This window comes from Danio rerio, chromosome 14 (assembly GCF_049306965.1).
Source record: "Danio rerio strain Tuebingen ecotype United States chromosome 14, GRCz12tu, whole genome shotgun sequence".
NCBI lineage: Eukaryota > Metazoa > Chordata > Actinopteri > Cypriniformes > Danionidae > Danio > Danio rerio.
In genome coordinates this window covers 12,120,817-12,138,983 of record NC_133189.1, presented here as the reverse complement: position 1 = coordinate 12,138,983, position 18,167 = coordinate 12,120,817, and the positions used below count along the sequence as shown (strand labels likewise).

General features: G+C 37.6%; 1 long non-coding RNA gene and 5 other non-coding genes across 6 annotated transcripts; 5 read left to right on the top strand and 1 right to left on the bottom strand.

Moving 5' to 3' along the window:
- Positions 1 to 383: 383 nt before the first annotated feature.
- Positions 384 to 6,712, bottom strand: LOC141377475 (uncharacterized). Its single transcript, XR_012389636.1, has 2 exons — positions 2,900 to 6,712; positions 384 to 758 (listed from the first exon to the last, which is right to left on the bottom strand). It is a non-coding gene; the product is annotated as an uncharacterized lncRNA (long non-coding RNA).
- On the top strand, positions 1,655 to 1,870 carry LOC141377723 (small nucleolar RNA U3). Its single transcript, XR_012390285.1, has one exon. It is a non-coding gene; the product is annotated as a small nucleolar RNA U3 (small nucleolar RNA).
- Positions 4,156 to 4,369, top strand: LOC141377718 (small nucleolar RNA U3). Its single transcript, XR_012390280.1, has one exon. It is a non-coding gene; the product is annotated as a small nucleolar RNA U3 (small nucleolar RNA).
- LOC141377712 (small nucleolar RNA U3) lies at positions 6,647 to 6,862 on the top strand. The gene has a single exon (XR_012390274.1). It is a non-coding gene; the product is annotated as a small nucleolar RNA U3 (small nucleolar RNA).
- Positions 6,863 to 14,449: 7,587 nt separating this feature from the next.
- LOC141377708 (small nucleolar RNA U3) lies at positions 14,450 to 14,665 on the top strand. The gene has a single exon (XR_012390270.1). It is a non-coding gene; the product is annotated as a small nucleolar RNA U3 (small nucleolar RNA).
- A 2,276-nt stretch (positions 14,666 to 16,941) lies between these two features.
- LOC141377711 (small nucleolar RNA U3) lies at positions 16,942 to 17,157 on the top strand. Its single transcript, XR_012390273.1, has one exon. It is a non-coding gene; the product is annotated as a small nucleolar RNA U3 (small nucleolar RNA).
- Positions 17,158 to 18,167: the final 1,010 nt, after the last annotated feature.

Genomic DNA, 18,167 nt, shown 5'->3' with positions numbered 1-18,167 from the left:
TTTTTTGTCGTTGGCAGAAAAAAAGTGTGGTACTGACAAAAGTGGCAACTGTAACACATCTTCAAAATCTTCCAAAAGTCGAGAACCTAAATGTCGCTTTTAGAAAAACTGAACACTATATATTAAATCCAATAACAATTGCTTTGTTTTTTCAAAATCCTCCGATATGTCATGCTAACTTGTTGTGAGGATTTAACTGCCATCATTTGTGTGGAAATGATAAAGCATGTATAAAAATGCTAACAAAAATAAGCAATTTTACGTTTTTACTATTATTATTTTTTTTTTTTACTAAGAAGAACCAGCATGTACACTTTTCTTATACAACTAAATTCCTTGACATTTCTTAACAACAATGGAATAAATAAGTAAAACAAATAAAGAAAACTAAATCAAATCACATTTATTGTCACATCATCAGCAGCACGTGTGCTATGATGAATAAAAGCTTAGCTGCTGGCTCGAGACAGAGCAAAATACAAATAGAGCAACACAGAGACAGTGCAGAATACAACAACATACAACAGCACACTTCCAAAAAACAGGACAATGTAAAATTGGCAGTGTTGACAGCGATATGTACAATGAATAGGTGTACCCATAGCTGAAGACAGTATTGTTTCAAGTATGGATTGGTTAAAGTGCAGTGCATGCTACATATTGATGGTGTGCACTGAGGGGTATGGAAGAGTCTGTGTGAGGTGTGTTAAGTGTTCAACGGCCTTATGGTCTGAGGGAAGAAGCCTTCCTTCAGTCGGCTGGTGCGTGACCGGATTCTGCGGAACCGTCTGCCTGAAGGCAAGAAGAGAGAAAAGTCTATGGCTTGGGTGGATAGAGTCGTTGATGATTCTCTTGGCTTTCCTCATGCACTGCGTGGTGTAGATGTTCTGGAGGGAGGGAGGCTCAACTCCTACTACGCATCCAGCAGTTCGCACAATCCAATGCAGGCCTTTGCGATTGCCGCTGGTGCTGTTACCATACCAGGTGGTGATACAGCCAGTCAGGATGCTCTCCACAATCCAGGTGTAGAACGTGCGGAGAATATGGGGGCTCATTCCAAATCTCTTGAAACGCCCGAGGAAGAAGAGACGTTGTTGTGCCTTTCTCAGCACGGAGTTTGTGTGAGCAGTCCATGTCAAATCCTCAACGATGTGGAGTCCAAGAAACTTGAAAGTGCTGACTCTCTCTACTGGCGTCCCGTCGATGGCGATAAGAGTGTGTGCTTTCTTCTATCTCCTGAAATCCACCACCAGCTTCTTGGTTTTCCTGACACCGCTGCGTCAGAGTGTGCACCTCCTCTCTGTAGGTCGTCTCATCATTATTGGCGGTAAGGCCCACCACCAAAGAAAAAGAAAAGAAAGAAAAAAAACACAGAGAAGAGGGTACATAATTATCAAATTACATACAAATAGATTACGCACAATTTACCAACTTTAGTTATTAACAAGAGTTATTAAATGCATTTTTACAGCTGCATGTGTTCAAAGTGTTCACATATTTTAAGCGTACATCATTTTTAAAGACAAAAAACGTTGCAGGTGTTACTTTTCTAATCACTGTTTCGTGCATGTGAGTGAGTGCTTGTGTTGAAGTAACCGTCACTAAGACCGTGAGGGTCGGAAGCGACTCCAGCTCCTTCTGCAGTTGGGAAGTTAAGACTATACTTTCAGGGATCATTTCTATAGTTCTTAACTAGGAAATGTGTTTCTAAAGTGATGAGTCTCCCAAACCTCGATGATGATTCTTGATACTCTTTTCTTAGCGTGAATCAGATGCAGAGAGATGATTCAATTCATGTGTTCTGGATCATTGATGAATATTCCTCGTTGTGGCTCACAACAGAGGAGGAAAAGAGTATGAGCAGAGTGGCTCAAGATAAAATTGTTAATATCAGACTGAATCATCTAAGAATGCTCTTCAATAAGTCTTGTCGACAGTGCTAGCAAGGCTGGATATCGTGTTGCTTGAGAAAGCATGATCTATGTTGAATTTGACAACTAAAGCTCTGCTGTTCTTGACAAAGGAACTGCGATGTAGGTGTAGATTTTAACAACGTGCATCTAGATTGTATATGCCAAAAATGTTACTGCATAGAGTAAAAATAAACTTAAGTCTACGATTTAACCACTAGAATGTTAATCCAAGAATGTTTACTGAAGGAAAATCTATTGGTAGAAAACGAACCAAAAGTTGAGATTAATATGACGTGAATAAAAGCAGCAAAGGGAAAATAGAAATACATATTTCGTGGAAACCACATCCTAAAGAAATATCACATTAAACAAAACATTATTATTATGGTAGTGATGGGTGAAAATAGCCTTTCAAAGCTTCGAAACAAACCCATGAGCTGTCTGCACAGCTAGTATTCTTCAGCATATGATAAACTTTCGGTAAAAGTGGTCCGATCACACCGAACGCGATTTTACATTCCAAAATCGCACCACGCTGCCTTTTTTTTTTTTTTTTTTTTTTGTCGTTGGCAGAAAAAAAGTGTGGTACTGACAAAAGTGGCAACTGTAACACATCTTTAAAATCTTCCAAAAGTCGAGAACCTAAATGTCGCTTTTAGAAAAACTGAACACTATATATTAAATCCAATAACAATTGCTTTGTTTTTTCAAAATCCTCCGATATGTCATGCTAACCTGTTGTGAGGATTTAACTGCCATCATTTGTGTGGAAATGATAAAGCATGTATAAAAATGCTAACAAAAATAAGCAATTTTACGTTTTTACTATTATTATTGTTATTTTTTTTTACTAAGAAGAACCAGCATGTACACTTTTCTTATACAACTAAATTACTTGACATTTCTTAACAACAATGGAATAAATAAGTAAAACAAATAAAGAAAAATAAATCAAATCACATTTATTGTCACATCATCAGCAGCACGTGTGCTATGATGAATAAAAGCTTAGCTGCTGGCTCGAGACAGAGCAAAATACAAATAGAGCAACACAGAGACAGTGCAGAATACAACAACATACAACAGCACACTTCCAAAAAACAGGACAATGTAAAATTGGCAGTGTTGACAGCGATATGTACAATGAATAGGTGTACCCATAGCTGAAGACAGTATTGTTTCAAGTATGGATTGGTTAAAGTGTAGTGCATGCTACATATTGATGGTGTGCACTGAGGGGTATGGAAGAGTCTGTGTGAGGTGTGTTAAGTGTTCAACGGCCTTATGGTCTGAGGGAAGAAGCCTTCCTTCAGTCGGCTGATGCGTGACCGGATTCTGCGGAACCATCTGCCTGAAGGCAGCAGAGAGAAAAGTCTATGGCTTGGGTGGATAGAGTCGCTGATGATTCTCTTGGCTTTCCTCATGCACTGCGTGGTGTAGATGTTCTGGAGGGAGGGAGGGAGGCTCAACTCCTACTACGCATCCAGCAGTTCGCACAATCCAATGCAGGCCTTTGCGATTGCCGCTGGTGCTGTTACCATACCAGGTGGTGATACAGCTAGTCAGGATGCTCTCCACAATCCAGGTGTAGAACGTGCGGAGAATATGGGGGCTCATTCCAAATCTCTTGAAACGCCCGAGGAAGAAGAGGCGTTGTTGTGCCTTTCTCAGCACGGAGTTTGTGTGAGCAGTCCATGTCAAATCCTCAGCGATGTGGAGTCCAAGATACTTGAAAGTGCTGACTCTCTCTACTGGTGTCTCGTTGATGGCGATAAGAGTGTGTGCTTTCTTCTATCTCCTGAAATCCACCACCAGCTTCTTGGTTTTGCTGGTGTTGAGCGAGAGGTGGTTTTCCTGACACCTCTGCGTCAGAGTGTGCACCTCCTCTCTGTAGGTCGTCTCATCATTATTGGCGGTAAGGCCCACCACCAAAGAAAAAGAAAAGAAAGAAAAAAAACACAGAGAAGAGGGTACATAATTATCAAATGACATACAAATAGATTACGCACAATTTACCAACTTTAGTTATTAACAAGAGTTATTAAATGCATTTTTACAGCTGCATGTGTTCAAAGTGTTCACATATTTTAAGCGTACATCATTTTTAAAGACAAAAAACGTTGCAGGTGTTACTTTTCTAATCACTGTTTTGTGCATGTGAGTGAGTGCTTGTGTTGAAGTAACCGTCACTAAGACCGTGAGGGTCGGAAGTGACTACAGCTCCTTCTGCAGTTGGGAAGTTAAGGCTATACTTTCAGGGATCATTTCTATAGTTCTTAACTAGGAAATGTGTTTCTAAAGTGATGAGTCTCCCAAACCACGATGATGATTCTTGATACTCTTTTCTTAGCATGAATCAGATGCAGAGAGATGATTCAATTCATGTGCTCTGGATCATTGATGAATGTTCCTCGTTGTGTCACAACAGAGGAGGAAAAGAGTATGAGCAGAGTGGCTCAAGATAAAATTGTTAATATCAGACTGAATCATCTAAGAATGCTCTTCAATAAGTCTTGTCGACGGTGCTAGCAAGGCTGGATATCGTGTTGCTTGAGAAAGCATGATCTATGTTGAATTTGAAAACTAAAGCTCTGCTGTTCTTGACAAAGGAACTGCGATGTAGGTGTAGATTTTAACAACGTGCATCTAGATTGTGTATGCCAAAAATGTTACTGCATAGAGTAAAAATAAACTTAAGTCTACGATTTAACCACTAGAATGTTAATCCAAGAATATTTACTGAAGGAAAATCTATTGGTAGAAAACGAACCAAAAGTTGAGATTAATATGACGTGAATAAAAGCAGCAAAGGGAAAATAGAAATACATATTTCGTGGAAACCACATCCTAAAGAAATATCACATTAAACAAAACATTATTATTATGGTAGTGATGGGTGAAAATAGCCTTTCAAAGCTTCGAAACAAACCCATGAGCTATCTGCACAGCTAGTATTCTTCAGCATATGATAAACTTTCGGTAAAAGTGGTCCGATCACACCGAACGCCATTTTACATTCCAAAATCGAACCACGCTGCCTTTTTTTTTTTTTTTTTTGTCGTTGGCAGAAAAAAAGTGTGGTACTGACAAAAGTGGCAACTGTAACACATCTTCAAAATCTTCCAAAAGTCGAGAACCTAAATGTCGCTTTTAGAAATACTGAACACTATATATTAAATCCAATAACAATTGCTTTGTTTTTTCAAAATCCTCCGATATGTCATGCTAACTTGTGAGGATTTAACTGCCATTATTTGTGTGGAAATGATAAAGCATGTATAAAAATGCTAACAAAAATAAGCAATTTTACGTTTTTACTATTATTATTATTTTTTTTTTACTAAGAAGAACCAGCATGTACACTTTTCTTATACAACTAAATTACTTGACATTTCTTAACAACAATGGAATAAATAAGTAAAACAAATAAAGAAAAATAAATCAAATCACATTTATTGTCACATCATCAGCAGCACGTGTGCTATGATGAATAAAAGCTTAGCTGCTGGCTCGAGACAGAGCAAAATACAAATAGAGCAACACAGAGACAGTGCAGAATACAACAACATACAACAGCACACTTCCAAAAAACAGGACAATGTAAAATTGGCAGTGTTGACAGCGATATGTACAACGAATAGGTGTACCCATAGCTGAAGACAGTATTGTTTCAAGTATGGATTGGTTAAAGTGCAGTGCATGCTACATATTGATGGTGTGCACTGAGGGGTATGGAAGAGTCTGTGTGAGGTGTGTTAAGTGTTCAACGGCCTTATGGTCTGAGGGAAGAAGCCTTCCTTCAGTCGGCTGGTGCGTGACCGGATTCTGCGGAACCGTCTGCCTGAAGGCAAGAAGAGAGAAAAGTCTATGGCTTGGGTGGATAGAGTCGTTGATGATTCTCTTGGCTTTCCTCATGCACTGCGTGGTGTAGATGTTCTGGAGGGAGGGAGGGAGGCTCAACTCCTACTACGCATCCAGCAGTTCGCACAATCCAATGCAGGCCTTTGCGATTGCCGCTGGTGCTGTTAACATACCAGGTGGTGATACAGCTAGTCAGGATGCTCTCCACAATCCAGGTGTAGAACGTGCGGAGAATATGGGGGCTCATTCCAAATCTCTTGAAACGCCCGAGGAAGAAGAGGCGTTGTTGTGCCTTTCTCAGCACGGAGTTTGTGTGAGCAGTCCATGTCAAATCCTCAGCGATGTGGATTCCAAGAAACTTGAAAGTGCTGACTCTCTCTACTGGCGTCCCGTTGATGGCGATATGAGTGTGTGCTTTCTTCTATCTCCTGAAATACACCACCAGCTTCTTGGTTTTGCTGGTGTTGAGCGAGAGGTGGTTTTCCTGACACCGCTGCGTCAGAGTGTGCACCTCCTCTCTGTAGGTCGTCTCATCAATATTGGCGGTAAGGCCCACCACCAAAGAAAAAGAAAAGAAAGAAAAAAAACACAGAGAAGAGGGTACATAATTATCAAATTACATACAAATAGATTACGCACAATTTACCAACTTTAGTTATTAACAAGAGTTATTAAATGCATTTTTACAGCTGCATGTGTTCAAAGTGTTCACATATTTTAAGCGTACATCATTTTTAAAGACAAAAAACGTTGCAGGTGTTACTTTTCTAATCACTGTTTCGTGCATGTGAGTGAGTGCTTGTGTTGAAGTAACCGTCACTAAGACCGTGAGGGTCGGAAGCGACTCCAGCTCCTTCTGCAGTTGGGAAGTTAAGACTATACTTTCAGGGATCATTTCTATAGTTCTTAACTAGGAAATGTGTTTCTAAAGTGATGAGTCTCCCAAACCACGATGATGATTCTTGATGCTCTTTTCTTAGCGTGAATCAGATGCAGAGAGATGATTCAATTCATGTGCTCTGGATCATTGATGAATGTTCCTCGTTGTGTCTCACAACAGAGGAGGAAAAGAGTATGAGCAGAGTGGCTCAAGATAAAATTGTTAATATCAGACTGAATCATCTAAGAATGCTCTTCAATAGGTCTTGTCGACGGTGCTAGCAAGGCTGGATATCGTATTGCTTGAGAAAGCATGATCTATATTGAATTTGATAACTAAAGCTCTGCTGTTCTTGACAAAGGAACTGCGATGTAGGTGTAGATTTTAACAACGTGCATCTAGATTGTGTATGCCAAAAATGTTACTGCATAGAGTAAAAATAAACTTAAGTCTACGATTCAACCACTAGAATGTTAATCCAAGAATATTTACTGAAGGAAAATCTATTGGTAGAAAACTAACCAAAAGTTGAGATTAATATGACGTGAATAAAAGCAGCAAAGGGAAAATAGAAATACATATTTCGTGGAAACCACATCCTAAAGAAATATCACATTAAACAAAACATTATTATTATGGTAGTGATGGGTGAAAATAGCCTTTCAAAGCTTCGAAACAAACCCATGAGCTATCTGCACAGCTAGTATTCTTCAGCATATGATAAACTTTCGGTAAAAGTAGTCCGATCACACCGAACGCCATTTTACATTCCAAAATCGCACCACGCTGCCTTTTTTTTTTTTTTTTTTTTTTTGTCGTTGGCAGAAAAAAAGTGTGGTACTGACAAAAGTGGCAACTGTAACACATCTTCAAAATCTTCCAAAAGTCGAGAACCTAAATGTCGCTTTTAGAAAAACTGAACACTATATATTAAATCCAATAACAATTGCTTTGTTTTTTCAAAATCCTCCGATATGTCATGCTAACTTGTTGTGAGGATTTAACTGCCATCATTTGTGTGGAAATGATAAAGCATGTATAAAAATGCTAACAAAAATAAGCAATTTTACGTTTTTACTATTATTATTATTTTTTTTTTACTAAGAAGAACCAGCATGTACACTTTTCTTATACAACTAAATTCCTTGACATTTCTTAACAACAATGGAATAAATAAGTAAAACAAATAAAGAAAACTAAATCAAATCACATTTATTGTCACATCATCAGCAGCACGTGTGCTATGATGAATAAAAGCTTAGCTGCTGGCTCGAGGCAGAGCAAAATACAAATAGAGCAACACAGAGACAGTGCAGAATACAACAACATACAACAGCACACTTCCAAAAAACAGGACAATGTAAAATTGGCAGTGTTGACAGCGATATGTACAATGAATAGGTGTACCCATAGCTGAAGACAGTATTGTTTCAAGTATGGATTGGTTAAAGTGTAGTGCATGCTACATATTGATGGTGTGCACTGAGGGGTATGGAAGAGTTTGTGTGAGGTGTGTTAAGTGTTCAACGGCCTTATGGTCTGAGGGAAGAAGCCTTCCTTCAGTCGGCTGGTGCGTGACCGGATTCTGCGGAACCGTCTGCCTGAAGGCAGCAGAGAGAAAAGTCTATGGCTTGGGTGGATAGAGTCGCTGATGATTCTCTTGGCTTTCCTCATGCACTGCGTGGTGTAGATGTTCTGGAGGGATGGAGGGAGGCTCAACTCCTACTACACATCCAGCAGTTCGCACAATCCAATGCAGGCCTTTGCGATTGCCGCTGGTGCTGTTACCATACCAGGTGGTGATACAGCCAGTCAGGATGCTCTCCACAATCCAGGTGTAGAACGTGCGGAGAATATGGGGGCTCATTCCAAATCTCTTGAAACGCCCGAGGAAGAAGAGGCGTTGTTGTGCCTTTCTCAGCACGGAGTTTGTGTGAGCAGTCCATGTCAAATCCTCAGCGATGTGGAGTCTTCTTCTTCTTCTTCTTTTTCGTTTAATGGCGGGTGGCAAACCAGCTTGAGGTGCATTACCGCCACCTACTGTGTTGGAGTGTGAGACTTCAATGAGTGGAAGGCTTATTACTTATTCTCTAAAAAAAAAAATAATAATAAAATAAAATAAAATAAAAAATACCTATTTTAAACCCTTTCATAGTAAATTATTAATAATAAACAATATTCATAATAAAAATCTAAATAAAACTAACTAAATAACCAAAATATAATTCTTTCCGATTAAATCCTGTAAAACAAACCTGTACTCCTCAAGAATTTTAGCAGATAATCATATACCTTTGTTTCTTTCTGAGCATTTTTAAAAATGTTAGTGATTGTAATGTCTGTCATGTCCAAATCTCTTAGTTTTATTTTAAACTGGTCCCTCTCTCTTCTATATTTTGTGCACTTGATTAATACATGTTCTATGGTTTCGATCTGTCCACAATGTCTGCAGCATTCTGTTTCCCTTTTCCCTATCTTGAATAGTGAATTGTTTAAATTGGAATGACCTATACGAAGTCTGGATATGACTGTGTCTTCCTTCCTGTTCCCATATACTTTCCTTTCTTTCCCCACTTTATTTTGTATATTATACAGATGTCTTCCTTTTGATTCTGAATCCCAGTCCTCTTGCCAAAGATTATTTACTGATTTATTTATAATATATTTTATTTCTGTTTTAGATAGCGGGATCTCAATATCCACCTCATCTTTCCCCAATGCTGTTTTTGCCATCTTATCTACTATTTCATTTCCTTCTACTCCTACATGAGCAGGGATCCATAAAAATTTTACTGTTACTCCTATTTGGTTTATTTTATTTATGTTTTGAAATATTTCATTTAGTAGATCCTGTCGTGTTTCTGAGGTCCCCATATTCAAACAATGTAGTGCTGAGTATGAATCAGAGCACACCACTACTCTTGATGGCTGATTTTGTTCCACCCACTGTATTGCCATTGATATTGCCATTAATTCTGTTGAGAAAACTGATATATGATTACTTAACCTCACTGAAACATTTTGTTTATTGTTAGGAATATATAGAGCTGCTGCTGTATAACCATTGTCTGGATTTTTAGACCCATCTGTATATATTTGTGTATAATTTAAATATTTTTGTTTTAGATATCGTCTTACTATATTATCTTTAGACAGACTCCTGTTCTTATCCTTAATTATACTGTGTATCTGTAAATCAACTTGTGGCACTTGAAACATCCAGTGAGGTGTATCTGGTATAGTTAATGTAGGTCCTATTTTTATTTGATCCAATCCTAATTTCCTGGCCTCCAATTCTGCATTCCACCCGAAACTCCTGTTCTTGCTATATTCATGTTCCCAACAGTTTTTGATTATTGCTTTTACTGGGTGTGTATCTGCATGCCCTCTTATAGTGCTCCAATATGCCATTTTCAGCTTAAGTGTTCTATACTTTATTGGTTGTTCTGCCATTTCCACCTGAATCGCTGGAATGGGCGATGTTCGAAATGCTCCACTTCCTATTCTTAATGCTTGATTTTGAATAACACTAATTTTTTGTAGCTGAGATTTAGATGCTGAGCAATATACTATACTGCCATAATCTAAAATTGGCCTTATCATAGCACAGTATATTCTTTTTAATGCATTTCTGGTAGCACCCCACTCTACTCCTGCCAAACATCTTAGAATATTTAATCGTTTTTTGCATTTATCTTGTATTTTCTTTATATGGGTTGTAAATGTAAGTTTTGAGTCTATCCATACTCCTAGGAACCTGATTTCTTGAACCTGCTCTAACTCTTGCCCATATAGATTTATTATGATATTTGGGGATTTCCTTTTTTTTGAGAAACACATCACTTTGGTTTTTTCTACAGACAGTTTAAAGCTCCATTTATTTACCCAATTTTCCACTTCATTAACTGCTTTTTGCATTTTTTCTTTAACATATTCTACGTTTCTTCCCCTTTTCCACAAAGCACCGTCATCTGCATATAAAGACTTGCCTATATCTTGTCCAACCGTTTCAAATATATCATTAATCATAATGTTAAATAATACCGGGCTGCATACACTACCCTGTGGGGTCCCATTATCTATAGAATGTATGCTAGAATAACTTGTTCCTACCCTTACCTGAATAGTTCTGTTAAACAAAAAGTCCATAATCCAATTGTACATTTTTCCTTTGATTCCCATATTATCTAATTTAATTAATACTCCTTCTTTCCAAAGCATATCATATGCCTTTTCGATATCGAAGAATATCCCTATTAACACCTCCTTATTCATCATTGCTTTCCTAATTTCAGATTCTAAACATAAAACTGGATCCATTGTACTTCGTCCTTTTCTAAATCCACTCTGATAATGATTTAAAAGATTTTTACTTTCTAACACATAATTTAGCCGAGATACTATTAACTTCTCCATTATCTTACATAAATTGGATGTCAACGCAATTGGTCTATAATTTGTTGCTACTGTATTCTCTTTGCCCGGTTTTCCAATTGGAATTATCACTCCATGTTTCCAAGTCATAGGAAGTTTTCCCACTTCCCATATTTTATTGAAGAGCTTTAGAAGTCTAATTAGTGATGTATCTGAAAGATGTTTTATCATTTCATAACAAATTTCATCTTTACCTGGAGATGTACATTTTAAATTCTGTATTACCTGCTTCAGTTCATGTATAGTAAAATCTGCATCCAATGTGTCCCCAGTTGGTAATTTTTGTGTTAATACATTTGGATTTTCTTTTATGATTTGTTCCCTTTTTATTCTCATACTGTCTGATAAGTTATTATTACTGTGAACCTTAACAAATACTTCTACCAACTCCTCTGCTTTTTCTTCATTGGTCATTATGTATTTACCTTCTTTTATTAAAGCTGGAATATTTTTATTTATTTGCTTTCCACCCATTTTCTTGATCATATTCCACATATCATTTATATCTATATCTGTGCCAATTTCATCACAGAATTTTCTCCAATAATTTCTTTTTGTTGTCCTTATTACCTTCCTTACTTCTGCTTGGGTTCTCCTATACTTTATAAAGTCGTCAAAAGAGTATGTCTTTTTAACTTTTTTTAAAGCTTTATTCCTGATTTTAATTACCTCATTACATTTTTCTGTCCACCATGGTACAGCCTTTTTAATTTTCCCCCCTTTATTTCTCCCTATAACCTCTTGTGCTGCACTACATAAAACTGCATTAATTTTGTTATTTGTATCTTCTATTTCCTCAAAGTTAAATTTTGTACTAAGCATTTTATTTTCACAAATCTCTTTAAATTTTTCCCAATTAGCACCTTTAAATCTCCATCTTGTCATTTTCTCCTCATGACATTCATCTACTTCTACCCCTATTGAACATTTTATAGGATAATGATCACTCCCTAAAGTACTATGATATAAGACTTCCCATTCACATTGCCTTGCTAAGTTATTGGATACTATTGTTAAATCTATGACTGAATTTCTTCCTCTTAATACATCCACTCTTGTTATTTTTCCATCATTTAAACATACTAACTCATTGGAATCTAATATTTCTTCTATTACCTGCCCATTTTGATCATTATTTACACATCCCCACAAGGTACTATGTGCATTAAAATCTCCGCACCATATTATGTTATCATGTCCCTCTATTCCTATATTTTTAGTTAGATCGATATTCAATCTCTTACAGGGGTTGTAGAAATTTATCACTCTTATGTTACGATTTTCTGCCCTTACATCTATTACTATTGATTCATATTCCTCGTTTACTTTTATCTCCCTGTATGCAACCCCTGCCTTAACTAAAGTAAGCACTCCTCCCCCATTTCCTTTTTTCCTATCTTTTCTTACTATTTCGTATCCTTGAACCACATAATTTAAATTGGGTTTTAGCCAAGATTCTTGTACACATATTACATGTGGTTTTATCTTAAAATCATCTATCCATTTTTTAAATTCTAATCCATTTGATATCAGACTTCTTGCATTCCACTGCAAGATTAAAAACACCATTATACTTCTCCACATGATGACTGAGAGATTGCTACATTCGTCTTTAGTTTCTCATTTATCTGTTCAACTGTTATTCCTACAACATTCAAGTACTTTTCCGCTGCTCTTAGAATTATTCTTGTTCTTTCTGTTCTACTTTCAGTTTGGGCCGAGCAATTTACCACTTCTACCATAAAGGTCAAAAATTCCATCTTATTTTGAATATTCATGGAATTATCTATTTCTTGAACCAAACACTCTTTTCTCATTTTTGTGTCTACAACCTTAACTTCTGTTTCTTTCTTTTCTTCCGTCTTAACCTTCTTGATGGCTTCTGCATATGTTATTCCTTCAGAGATCTTAACATTCTGAACTTTTACAGCACTTTTCCTCACCTGACAACCTCCATATCCCGCGCTATGTTCTCCCCCACAATTACAGCATTTTGGTTTCACACCTTCTTCACATTTTCCGTAGTCATGTTCCCCTCCACATTTTGCACATCGTTGTTTTCCTTTGCACACTACTGCAACATGTCCAAATTTTTGGCACTTGTAACACCTTAGCGGGGGGGGGATGAACAGTCTTACTGCATAGCTCATTAATCCAACATACACTCTTTCCGGCAGTTTCTCCTCGTCAAAGTGTATCATTATCGACAGACTGTCACTTCTCTCATTATTTCGGGTTATTTTTAGTCTCCTTGCATCTATCACTTTTGCTCCCGTAATGCTTTTCTTAATTGTTTCTACAGCTATATTTGTTGGTATTCCCGTAATGACTCCTCTCGTCCATTTCTTTTCTCCCATTATTTGACTAGTGACTTTTTGTCCTAATATAGACTTTAACCCTAAAGCAACTTTTTGTTGTTTGCTATCTTTACAGAAAATGATCATTTTCCCATCTCTCAGCATTTTTGCACTTTCTATGTTTCCAACTGTTTCTTTTAAAGATTTTGTCAGTTTCAAAGGATTCAAATTACTTGCGTCCCCTGACAAAAATTTCACCATTATTTTATACTCCTGCTTTATTTTGCTCACCTGGTGACATTCTCTCTCACTCTCTGTTCCTGAAGTCTGGCTCCAATCTTTTCTCCTTTTTCGCTTTTCTACTAAAGTCCACTTGCTACTTGTTTTTCTTTCATCTTCCCCGCCATCTAATTCATCCTCCATATCCAACTCACTTCCGGATTCTACTTCCCTTCCGCCCATCTTGGTCTCATTCACAACTCAGTGTTGCCACCCGCCGGTCTCCTCCGCTCCGGTCATTTCGGTTGCCCGCGATGTGGAGTCCAAGATACTTGAAAGTGCTGACTCTCTCTACTGGTGTCTCGTTGATGGCGATAAGAGTGTGTGCTTTCTTCTATCTCCTGAAATCCACCACCAGCTTCTTGGTTTTGCTGGTGTTGAGCGAGAGGTGGTTTTCCTGACACCTCTGCGTCAGAGTGTGCACCTCCTCTCTGTAGGTCGTCTCATCATTATTGGCGGTAAGGCCCACCACCAAAGAAAAAGAAAAGAAAGAAAAAAAACACAGAGAAGAGGGTACATAATTATCAAATGACATACAAATACATTACGCACAATTTACCAACTTTAGTTATTAACAAGAGTTATTAAATGCATTTTTACAGCTGCATGTGTTCAAAGTGTTCACATATTTTAAGCGTACATCATTTTTAAAGACAAAAAACGTTGCAGGTGTTACTTTTCTAATCACTGTTTTGTGCATGTGAGTGAGTGCTTGTGTTGAAGTAACCGTCACTAAGACCGTGAGGGTCGGAAGCGACTACAGCTCCTTCTGCAGTTGGGAAGTTAAGACTATACTTTCAGGGATCATTTCTATAGTTCTTAACTAGGAAATGTGTTTCTAAAGTGATGAGTCTCCCAAACCACGATGATGATTCTTGATACTCTTTTCTTAGCATGAATCAGATGCAGAGAGATGATTCAATTCATGTGCTCTGGATCATTGATGAATGTTCCTCGTTGTGTCTCACAACAGAGGAGGAAAAGAGTATGAGCAGAGTGGCTCAAGATAAAATTATTAATATCAGACTGAATCATCTAAGAATGCTCTTCAATAAGTCTTGTCGACGGTGCCAGCAAGGCTGGATATCGTGTTGCTTGAGAAAGCATGATCTATGTTGAATTTGAAAACTAAAGCTCTGCTGTTCTTGGCAAAGGAACTGCGATGTAGGTGTAGATTTTAACAACGTGCATCTAGATTGTGTATGCCAAAAATGTTACTGCATAGAGTAAAAATAAACTTAAGTCTACGATTTAACCACTAGAATGTTAATCCAAGAATATTTACTGAAGGAAAATCTATTGGTAGAAAACGAACCAAAAGTTGAGATTAATATGACGTGAATAAAAGCAGCAAAGGGAAAATAGAAATACATATTTCGTGGAAACCACATCCTAAAGAAATATCACATTAAACAAAACATTATTATTATGGTAGTGATGGGTGAAAATAGCCTTTCAAAGCTTCGAAACAAACCCATGAGCTATCTGCACAGCTAGTATTCTTCAGCATATGATAAACTTTCGGTAAAAGTGGTCCGATCACACCGAACGCCATTTTACATTCCAAAATCGAACCACGCTGCCTTTTTTTTTTTTTTTTTTGTCGTTGGCAGAAAAAAAGTGTGGTACTGACAAAAGTGGCAACTGTAACACATCTTCAAAATCTTCCAAAAGTCGAGAACCTAAATGTCGCTTTTAGAAATACTGAACACTATATATTAAATCCAATAACAATTGCTTTGTTTTTTCAAAATCCTCCGATATGTCATGCTAACTTGTGAGGATTTAACTGCCATCATTTGTGTGGAAATGATAAAGCATGTATAAAAATGCTAACAAAAATAAGCAATTTTACGTTTTTACTATTATTATTATTTTTTTTTTACTAAGAAGAACCAGCATGTACACTTTTCTTATACAACTAAATTACTTGACATTTCTTAACAACAATGGAATAAATAAGTAAAACAAATAAAGAAAAATAAATCAAATCACATTTATTGTCACATCATCAGCAGCACGTGTGCTATGATGAATAAAAGCTTAGCTGCTGGCTCGAGACAGAGCAAAATACAAATAGAGCAACACAGAGACAGTGCAGAATACAACAACATACAACAGCACACTTCCAAAAAACAGGACAATGTAAAATTGGCAGTGTTGACAGCGATATGTACAACGAATAGGTATACCCATAGCTGAAGACAGTATTGTTTCAAGTATGGATTGGTTAAAGTGTAGTGCATGCTACATATTGATGGTGTGCACTGAGGGGTATGGAAGAGTCTGTGTGAGGTGTGTTAAGTGTTCAACGGCCTTATGGTCTGAGGGAAGAAGCCTTCCTTCAGTCGGCTGGTGCGTGACCGGATTCTGCGGAACCGTCTGCCTGAAGGCAGCAGAGAGAAAAGTCTATGGCTTGGGTGGATAGAGTCGCTGATGATTCTCTTGGCTTTCCTCATGCACTGCGTGGTGTAGATGTTCTGGAGGGAGGGAGGGAGGCTCAACTCCTACTACGCATCCAGCAGTTCGCACAATCCAATGCAGGCCTTTGCGATTGCCGCTGGTGCTGTTAACATACCAGGTGGTGATACAGCTAGTCAGGATGCTCTCCACAATCCAGGTGTAGAACGTGCGGAGAATATGGGGGCTCATTCCAAATCTCTTGAAACGCCCGAGGAAGAAGAGGCGTTGTTGTGCCTTTCTCAGCACGGAGTTTGTGTGAGCAGTCCATGTCAAATCCTCAGCGATGTGGATTCCAAGAAACTTGAAAGTGCTGACTCTCTCTACTGGCGTCCCGTTGATGGCGATATGAGTGTGTGCTTTCTTCTATCTCCTGAAATACACCACCAGCTTCTTGGTTTTGCTGGTGTTGAGCGAGAGGTGGTTTTCCTGACACCGCTGCGTCAGAGTGTGCACCTCCTCTCTGTAGGTCGTCTCATCAATACTGGCGGTAAGGCCCACCACCAAAGAAAAAGAAAAGAAAGAAAAAAAACACAGAGAAGAGGGTACATAATTATCAAATTACATACAAATAGATTAGGCACAATTTACCAACTTTAGTTATTAACAAGAGTTATTAAATGCATTTTTACAGCTGCATGTGTTCAAAGTGTTCACATATTTTAAGCGTACATCATTTTTAAAGACAAAAAACGTTGCAGGTGTTACTTTTCTAATCACTGTTTCGTGCATGTGAGTGAGTGCTTGTGTTGAAGTAACCGTCACTAAGACCGTGAGGGTCGGAAGCGACTCCAGCTCCTTCTGCAGTTGGGAAGTTAAGACTATACTTTCAGGGATCATTTCTATAGTTCTTAACTAGGAAATGTGTTTCTAAAGTGATGAGTCTCCCAAACCACGATGATGATTCTTGATGCTCTTTTCTTAGCGTGAATCAGATGCAGAGAGATGATTCAATTCATGTGCTCTGGATCATTGATGAATGTTCCTCGTTGTGTCTCACAACAGAGGAGGAAAAGAGTATGAGCAGAGTGGCTCAAGATAAAATTGTTAATATCAGACTGAATCATCTAAGAATGCTCTTCAATAGGTCTTGTCGACGGTGCTAGCAAGGCTGGATATCGTATTGCTTGAGAAAGCATGATCTATATTGAATTTGATAACTAAAGCTCTGCTGTTCTTGACAAAGGAACTGCGATGTAGGTGTAGATTTTAACAACGTGCATCTAGATTGTGTATGCCAAAAATGTTACTGCATAGAGTAAAAATAAACTTAAGTCTACGATTCAACCACTAGAATGTTAATCCAAGAATATTTACTGAAGGAAAATCTATTGGTAGAAAACGAACCAAAAGTTGAGATTAATATGACGTGAATAAAAGCAGCAAAGGGAAAATAGAAATACATATTTCGTGGAAACCACATCCTAAAGAAATATCACATTAAACAAAACATTATTATTATGGTAGTGATGGGTGAAAATAGCCTTTCAAAGCTTCGAAACAAACCCATGAGCTATCTGCACAGCTAGTATTCTTCAGCATATGATAAACTTTCGGTAAAAGTGGTCCGATCACACCGAACGCCATTTTACATTCCAAAATCGCACCACGCTGCCTTTTTTTTTTTTTTTTTTTTTTGTCGTTGGCAGAAAAAAAGTGTGGTACTGACAAAAGTGGCAACTGTAACACATCTTCAAAATCTTCCAAAAGTCGAGAACCTAAATGTCGCTTTTAGAAAAACTGAACACTATATATTAAATCCAATAACAATTGCTTTGTTTTTTCAAAATCCTCCGATATGTCATGCTAACTTGTTGTGAGGATTTAACTGCCATCATTTGTGTGGAAATGATAAAGCATGTATAAAAATGCTAACAAAAATAAGCAATTTTACGTTTTTACTATTATTATTTTTTTTTTTTACTAAGAAGAACCAGCATGTACACTTTTCTTATACAACTAAATTCCTTGACATTTCTTAACAACAATGGAATAAATAAGTAAAACAAATAAAGAAAACTAAATCAAATCACATTTATTGTC